The sequence below is a fragment of the Engraulis encrasicolus genome, chromosome 4, assembly GCF_034702125.1.
Source record: "Engraulis encrasicolus isolate BLACKSEA-1 chromosome 4, IST_EnEncr_1.0, whole genome shotgun sequence".
Taxonomy (NCBI): Eukaryota; Metazoa; Chordata; class Actinopteri; order Clupeiformes; family Engraulidae; genus Engraulis; species Engraulis encrasicolus.
In genome coordinates this window covers 8,107,877-8,116,820 of record NC_085860.1, presented here as the reverse complement: position 1 = coordinate 8,116,820, position 8,944 = coordinate 8,107,877, and the positions used below count along the sequence as shown (strand labels likewise).

General features: G+C 43.6%; 1 protein-coding gene across 3 annotated transcripts in view; it reads right to left on the bottom strand.

Moving 5' to 3' along the window:
* rassf7a (Ras association domain family member 7a) overlaps nt 1-8,575 on the bottom strand; it is a 56,971-nt gene extending 48,396 nt beyond the window's left edge. For 2 of the 3 annotated variants that reach the window (XM_063196612.1, XM_063196613.1), the window contains exon 1: nt 8,436-8,575. The gene's annotated coding sequence lies outside the window, so the exon portion shown is untranslated. Of the gene's footprint in view, nt 1-8,431 lie in introns of all 3 variants that reach the window. The other variant, XM_063196611.1, reaches the window with a different exon arrangement.
* Nucleotides 8,576-8,944: the final 369 nt, after the last annotated feature.

Sequence of the window (8,944 nt, the reverse complement as noted above, 5' to 3'; positions counted from 1 at the left end):
TATTATACTCATACTCGTACTCTTCAAGCACTTGCTGATACCAGACACCGATACTACACAAAACAACGCAAGTTCTCATCACATTCTGTTGACTTGAAAGCAGCATGGGGAAAAACGCTGCCTCACACATTTAAATCTACAAGCAAATGAACAATAAAACAAATATCAAAGGTGGAAAAAACAAGTATAAGCTTATGCATTTATTTTCATTGTTTATTTGGGGGAAAAGTATCAGTATTGGTACTCTGTATTGGCAGAAATTAATGTAATCATACTCGCATCGGTTTAAAAAAGTGGTATTGTGCATCCCTAATAAGCTCCTTTCCATGCATGTCAAACAAGGAGTGACAACAATATAATACAAACATTTCCCAACACTCTCACATATAATACACAACTTAATCTAGCTACTCTCCGTACACTTAGTCTGATTGCCTGAAATGAGCTCTCAGCCATAACCACGACAGTGTCTCTGAATCTGCTATTGCCTGAGAGTTTAGCCTAGGCTAAAAGCATCTGGAAAAAACCAATGCCTAAATGGTACATACTGTAATTTGATTTACCAATCTATTATACATTTGTACACTTCAGCATCCACTAAGACAGAGACCTGCCGGATAGCGTCCCTGGCTTTACATCTGCAGATGCCATTTACTTGTTGATGTGTCAGTAATTTATCACTGCTTTGGCAAAGTGGCTTTCTAAGTGGGGGGGTGGAACCCTCAGAACATGCTGAGAGAGGCCCAGACTCAGACAGTATGGTCGATGATGGAGAGAGCGGAGAGCAGAAGATGGATGACCTCAAGGCAGGGTGGATGAAGAGTGAGAAAAGCGTGCGTGTGTGCATGTGTGTATGTGTGTGTGTGTGTGTGTGAGTGGGTGTATTCAGATGGCGAGGGTCGCTGTGGAGTCATGCATAAGGGTACGCACATTCCATCAGCCTGTGGGACTGATGCCAAGACCTCGCACTGACTCCACACCCAGCCAGAGACAGGCAGCAGCCTCATCCCCCACCCTCCACTCGGCCTAAACTCGAACCTCACGCCTGGGCTGCATGGGGGCATGGGCTAGTGTGCCAGTCTGTGCCTGGGAGCGTACAGTATGTGTGCGTGAGTCAATACATGTGTGCTGTGTGTGAAGTGTACAGTGTACAGTCCTATGACACGTGAGTGTGTGAGTGTGTGGATGTGTGTGTGTGTGTGTGTGTGTGTGTGTGTGTGTGTGTGTGTGTGTGTGTGTGTGTGTGTGTGTGTGTGTGTGTGTGTGTGTGTGTGTGCATAGAGAATAACACGTGTCTTACTGTACATGTGATTGCATGTGTGTAATGTATGACCATGTGTATCTACATGAGTGTATAATGTGTGTGTGTGTAATGCATGTGTGTTTGTATGGATATGTAGCTGTGTTTGTAATGTGTATGTGTTTATCTATGATGTGCGCAGATGCATGCATGCGTCCCTGCGGATGAGTCCATGTGCGTGTCCGTGCTTCGTTAGCAGTCCGTACTACTGCCTGCAAGCTGAGCTGAGCTGAGCTCCCTTACGACAACGTGAAATCAGCAAGCGTGAAGAAACATATGTTAGCATATAATAACTAGATAATGTCATGGCCATAGCGGATGCAGTGGAGCAGAGGCATATGCTGCTGTTCAGCGCAGCGCAGCGCAGCGCAGCGGCCCATCCATGTGTTTCAAGTCATCCCCTGTGACAGACTGTGCTTACGTAACTTATGTGAGCATCTTTGGTAGCATGTGTGCGTGTACTGTGCATGCGTGTAAATGTGTGTCTGTATAGGCAGTTATTCAGTCTAGTACACAAGAATGGAAAACGAGTGTGCTTGTCTGCAGTGTGTACGTGTGTGTCTGTGTGTGTGTGTGTGTGTGTGTGTGTGTGCGATGTGTTAGTGTGCACATACACACAAAGGTTTTGTTCACCAGTGAAAATGGTGTGGCTGTGTGTGTGTGTGTGTGTGTGTGTGTGTGTGTGTGTGTGTGTGTGTGTGTGTGTGTGTGTGTGTGCACACATGTGTGCATGCACATATGAGCGTGAGCAATGTGTTAATGTGCGCACTACACATATGAGAGCACACATGTGAGTGTGACTGGCTGTGAATGGGCAGCGCTATCTCCAGCTGGTACACAGTACGTCTTTTTGTTTTCATCATCAGGCAGCTGGGCAGATGGGCCCCGATGACTCAGACCCAGGAGGGAGAGTGGGAGTGGGAGTGAGAGCGACGACAGGATTCGATACACATATTTCTGGTGAGAGTGGAGAATGACTAGAACTAATGCACTTGCCATGGGAAAACGGCTCACTTTTTTATATAAAGAACTTCCTCACAAATCCAGTCTTCACCTTTCTTATGACTGAGGAGTTTACTGTACGTATGTCGCATCTACATTTCCATTCAGCTTTTAAACAGCCCGCAACTCATTTCATAGATCTTTAAACACACCTCTTTAGAGACCTGTTTTCGGACTGCCTTCTTTTTTCCTTTTGTGTTATGAATAAAGGTTTATGTCTGACAACATATACAATCTAACGAGGTATGTGAGAGTTTCCAAGTCAACTTCAGCACAGCACAGAGCAGAATGGCAGAGCTATGGGACTGCATAAGCAGCTGACGAAAGACTGGCAACCCTCAGCTAAGCTGTGGAGAAATTGGCATAATGGGTGTCTGTCCCTCTCAGCAAGTCTCCTGAGGGGAGCGCTGAATTCTCAAGGTGTGATGGTGTAACAGCCTAATAGTCTACCAGGATTCAAGCATCAGTCTCGCTCGCACACACAAACACACATAGGCACATGGACAGAAATGTCAGAGAGAGAGAGAGAGAGAGAGAGAGAGAGAGAGAGAGATATGTATGTACACTAAAAAAAACGATGCATAGGCTATTGTAATTATGAGCTTATGACTAAGGTTAACATGAAAGGAAACAGAGGATTGGTCTACTTTACCAACCTTGTTGGCAACATATCAAGTAGGCTACACTTGGATCAATTACAGTACTCCCACAAGCAAGCACGCACTTAATCTGGCTATGCTGCTTGCATCAGCACCTTGAAATACACACTCAATACCACGCAGACACAATGCCTCCATCTTCAACGGTTGTGATGACTAGACTGTTTGTGGCCCACTGACAGTTGATGTGTGCGCACTCACTTTTGCAAATCAGATTGAAATAGTTATCCATACGGTATAAGTCCTCATAATGTCTACACATGTAACAAAAAAGTAAATCTACATCCACCGCAACTATCTGAAACAATGTAACAAGTAAGTTGCACCTTGTCATTGACGTTCTGAGTAAGATACAATGTTACAAAGCTGTTACTTTTAGGATGGACGGCTGAGATAAAGGGGTAACAGGCAGCAGGTGCATTAGGCCGGGAGCCAGCTACACCCCTCAGGATGTTTTTTGCTATGTTTTTTTCACTATGATTTCCTGTTAGCCTATACCCTGGGCCATAACGAGTTGATAGGGACAACTCCCAACTCGGCCCCGTTTGGTCTCAGGGCCCAAAAAAACAACTTTTAAGGAAAATCTGCAGGCGAAATTATGTAGCTGCAAATATTAAGGTACTGCAACTCCAAAAATGGTCCTAGAACCCTGTAAATTTACATGGGTCATCCTGTCACATAGGGGAACCAACCTGAAAAATGTTTCAGGGCTTGGGGCATTTCCTCTGTCAAATATCATCTTCAACATATCCAAAAAGCTCAAAAAATGCTTTTCCGCCTGACAAATTGTCCTCATATTTGATCATTTTCAACTCTGTTATGATATGCATTGATCCCTCAAATGTATATAAAAAACTGCCTAACATCCTGAGCTTCAATTTAAGTCCAAGAGGACCTTTCTAGCTAGAGTACAGCAGCTGCTATGTCCAAAGTTATTCACTATGGCCTATCCGAAAATAGTCTACTGGCAATAGTCTGCTGGCATTCTACAGGCATTCAGACACTTTCAGGCATAACCATTTCATATGGGACTATGAACATCAATTTCACATGTGTTTGACCTTGAGTTGAAAATGGCTATGAATGAAAGTATGATGTGAATAGCATCAAAAGTAGCTAATGTTACCACCTATTGGTAGACTGTGAACAGGATGCCACACATGGTACTATTACACAAAAGGAATTAATCAAATGAGATGTTTTGAATTGTTTGTATGGTAAAACAGTAGTGTAGAATGTGAATAAGAACTTTTAATCATCATTTAATAATCCTCATTATCATCATCATCGTCCTCTTCCTCATCTTCATTCACATTTGTATGGATTTCATCAGACATGTTATGTTCATCGGTGTCCTCCTCTGCCAAGACATCAATGAGAGTTTTTGGAATTACATCACCTTCAAACCATAGTGGTTCAAGCTTCCCAGTATATGTGTTTATGTGAAATCCATGGTCAAGTGGACTTGGGATCTCTGGGTAATGCTCATGGGCCCTCTTCCAGATGCGCACTTGAAAGTATATTATCATTTTTAATCCCAGAGGGAAATTAAGGTGCATATTTACATCAATACAAAAAGACATTACACACACAACATTACATACATCGATACACATATATTAACCATATAGCTCACTCTTACATACATTCAGTCCAAGGCATATCTCACTTCCTCACTCACTCTCTCTCTCTCCCTCTCTTCCATTCACACAGGCACAGCCAGATCTCTCTCTCTCTCACACACACACACACACACACACACACACACACACACACACACACACACACACACACACACACACACACACACACACACACACACACACACACACACACAGTCACAACTGTGGTTAGTGATAAGTATATCAGTGTAACAGTGATTTATCATATGCTCCTTAGCTAAGTGGCACAGAGCAGCAAAAAAAACAAAAAACAGATAGTGTCCAAAAAAGTGTACTGGTGATTTATCACATGTGCCTTAGCTGAGTGGCACAGAGCAGCCGAAGATCAACGTACAAAAAATCGTCCAGGAGTGTCATAAGTCACTGTGCATTGTCCAAGTAAGAGAGCCAGAGTCAAGTATCCATAGTATCCATTGAAAAGTGATGGGGGAATCGGGATCGCAAGTTTCACACCATGTCGCTCCACTCACAGTCACACACACACACACACACACACACACACACACACACACACACACACACACACACACACACACACACACGTTTGAACATACAGAATGTAATTGTCCTGTATGACTGCATTGGAAAATACCTCAGTGCAGTACAGTAAAAAATCCTAGTGCAGAGTGTAGATTCGTAGCGCAGAAAAGTTTTTCTTGATTGTTGGGGGGGGGGGGGTGTCACACCCAGACGAAGGATAGGAGTCCAGGTAGAAGCACAGGAGGCATACAGATAGTGTGCAGGTGTGGGGGTTGGTTTATGTGGTCCAGTCACCTGGGAGGATTTCTGTTTGTCCTCCTGTGTGGTGTGGAATAGCTGGAGGGACAAAGGACCTCCGTACCCTGTCTGCGCTCCAGGAGATAGGGCGAAATCTGTAACTGAAGAGGCTTCTCTAGTTGTCAAAGACTGGGTACAGGGGGTACAGGGGGTGCAGGGGGTGATTGTCCATTATAGAGTTGAGTCTGCTTAGTGTCCTCTTCTCAGCTGTGATAGTGAGAGCCTCCAGTTCTGTGCCTTTAAAAGACTCAGCTTTTTTCACCAGCCAGTCAAGGCGTCCAGCATCTCTCCTCCTAATGCATGGGAGCATACTGGCCATGGCAGACTGATAGAGCCTCCTCTGGCCTTTCTTGCACCGTGCTTGTGAGTTAGCAGACCAGTCCAGTTTATTCTCCAGGTGTACACCCAGGTACTTGCATGTGCAGACTGTCTCCACTGTCATTTATTTGGTTTTGGTGGTGTTCAGCTGCAGCTGGTTGATTCTGCACCATCTGACAAAGTTCTCCTCCAGGCCACGGTACCTCCCCTCCTGTCCATCTTTAATTCATCCAACAATGGTGGTGTCATCTCAGAACTTTTGCATATGGCAGCTCTCCGAGTTGTTGTTGAAGTCAGTGGTTTACAGGGTGAATAGCACCAGGGAAAGCACCGTTGAGGACCCTCTTGCACGGTGGGAATTGTTTGAGATTGTTCCTTGAGTCAATTGAGAGACCCTGACGAACCTGGCAGTTTGACCCAGAGATCTTCTTTGGCTTCATCAATGCTTTTCACTCAGTGACTAAATCCATACAGGCAGCAGCTGAACTGCTCAACACCATTGAGAAGCTGTTGGAACTGAGGATCAGTTTCACTACTTCTGCAAAGACTTAAATGAATGTTGATGTTTGTTTCAATATCTTCATTGGTTTCACCTTTCCTTTGCTTTTGAATGCTGACGTGCAGTCAGCAGGCATGCAGGATCAGAAGAGCGGCAATGTGTTCCTGGGAATAATCTTTAACTAGTAGGTTGATGTCAATTAATCTATCACCCATGTCAAAGATTATATTGACAGTTGAGGACTTGGCATAATACAGGAGAATGAAGAAAAAGTCAGTCTTTTGCTCTGAATCTAACGGTCCTGATGTGAGGCCTTAGGAGGACATTTTTCATCATACAGTATCTTAGGACCTCCAGTGATCCAGTTATAAATTAATGAATGCCTTCTTGTTTTCATCCAGGGTTCCCACACCTTTTTCATGAACAAATTCAAGCACTTTTCAAGTACCTCCAAGCACAATTTTTTCAGTTTTCCAGCACCTTTAAATAGGTAGCCTACTAGTGAGTTTGCCCATATCAGGATGATGGTCATGGGAAGCGCAACAACACACATGCTCACCACGCAACATCAATGATCACCCAGTATACTTTGCTGTGTACCCGCCATGGCAAGAAAAAAATATAGGTGTAACAAGAAGAGACACTCAGGGCTTTTTCTAGATTTGGTATGAGGGAATGCCAGCGGGTCACCACCATGGAAGGGGCATTGGCCCACATATTGGGAACCACTGTGGGACACTTGACAGACTGGGTTGGAGGGGGTGTGGGGGTCCTCCCCAAGAAGACAGTAATGAAGACAGTTTTATGTAAGTGTCTGTGCTAAATATTGTTTCATCTGATGCAGGGATGATGAGGAGTTTTCCATCCTGAATTAGAGCACATTGGCCTTGAGATGGAGTATGGTGTCAGAGTTAGGGGGTAGGGCCCATGAGCATTACCCAGGTATCCCAAGTCCACTTGACCATGGGTTTCACATAAACACAGATACTGGGAAGCTTGAACCACTATGGTTTGAGGGTGATGTAATCCCAAAAGCTCTTATTGATGTATTAGGAGGACACTGATGAAATCCATACAAATGCGGATGAAGATGAGGAAGAGGAGGATGATGATAATGATAATTATTAAATGATGATTAAAAGTTCTTATTCACATTTTACACTACTGTTGTACAATACGAACCATTTCTTTAAATAATTGTCTCACTTGATGCATTCGTTTTGTGTAATAGTACCATGTGTTGCATACTGTTCACAGTCATAGCAATTTTCAACTCAAGGTCAAACATATGTGAAATTGATGTTCATAGTCCCATATGAAATGGTTATGCCTGAAAGTGTCTGAATGCCTGTAGAATGCCAGCAGACTATTGCCAGTAGACTATTTTCGGATAGGCCATAGTGAATAACTTTGGACATAGCAGCTGTTGTACTCTAGCTAGATAGGTCCTCTTGGGCTTAAATTGAAGCTCAGGAAGTTAGGCAGTTTTTTATTTACATTTGAGGGACCAAAACATATCATAACAGAGTTGAAAATGATCAAATATGAGGACAATTTGTCAGGCGGAAAAGCATTTTTTAAGCTTTTTGGATATGTTGAAGATGATATTTGACAGAGGAAAAGCCCCAAGCCCTGAAACATTTTTCAGGTTGGTTCCCCTATGTGACAGGATGACCCATGTAAATTTACAGGGTTCTAGGACCATTTTTGGAGTTGCATTACCTTAATATTTGCAGCTACATAATTTCGCCTGCAGATTTTCCTTAAAAGTTGTTTTTTTGGGCCCTGAGACCAAACGGGGCCGAGTTGGGAGTTGTCCCTATCAACTCGTTATGGCCCAGGGTATAGGCTAACAGGAAATCATAGTGAAAAAAACATAGCAAAAAACATCCTGAGGGGTGTAGCTGGCTCCCGGCCTATATTAGCATCATCCTCCTCCTCCAACAGCACCCAACTAGTACCAGCCCATTCCGTGAGAATGTATTTATTTATTTTAACAGTGTTTAAAAAAGTGAAGACACGAATGCCGACTCACAGAGAACTTTGTAGGCTACAGCAAGCAGGCAGTTCACTGAAAATACCATGTGGGCTAGACGCCAGACAGACCTTTTAAGCCGTGAGGTAAGCACATCGACTACTATAAATCATGCATTTCTTTCAGAAGTGTTTACAATGCGAATTTCAATTCACTTACCTACCTAGGCGGTGTTAAACAACTTGGTAAAAGTTGGTTTGTGTCCCCTCACTTCGGGAAGTAGCTTCTTCTCGCTGCCGTGGTGCTGAGTTGGATGCTCCGCCGAGCCTGGGAGCAGTGCATCTCTCTCCCCAGGAATGAGCGCCGTTGCCACCACTAGCAGCTACTTAGCATCTTAAAGGGGAACACATGCTGCTCTATCTTTTCGCAGAACTTAATTTGGTTGATGAATGCACGCACTCCTTGCAACCAATGTCCGAATTATGTGCTGACATTTAAACAAGTGGGAGCTCTCCAAATGAATGCATTGATACATTTTAAATAACTGTTAGACCAGCCTACTCAATTAAAGTCATTTCAAAATAAAATAATCAAAATAAAAATAATTAGACAATCCACGGAAAACGAAACGTTTACTCAAATTTCCTTAGGCCTAGTGTATATGGGGTATGAGGCATTAGAACTAGCAATATAATCTCGAGGCTGCTGCCTACCTGCAAAGAGTCCATGGCA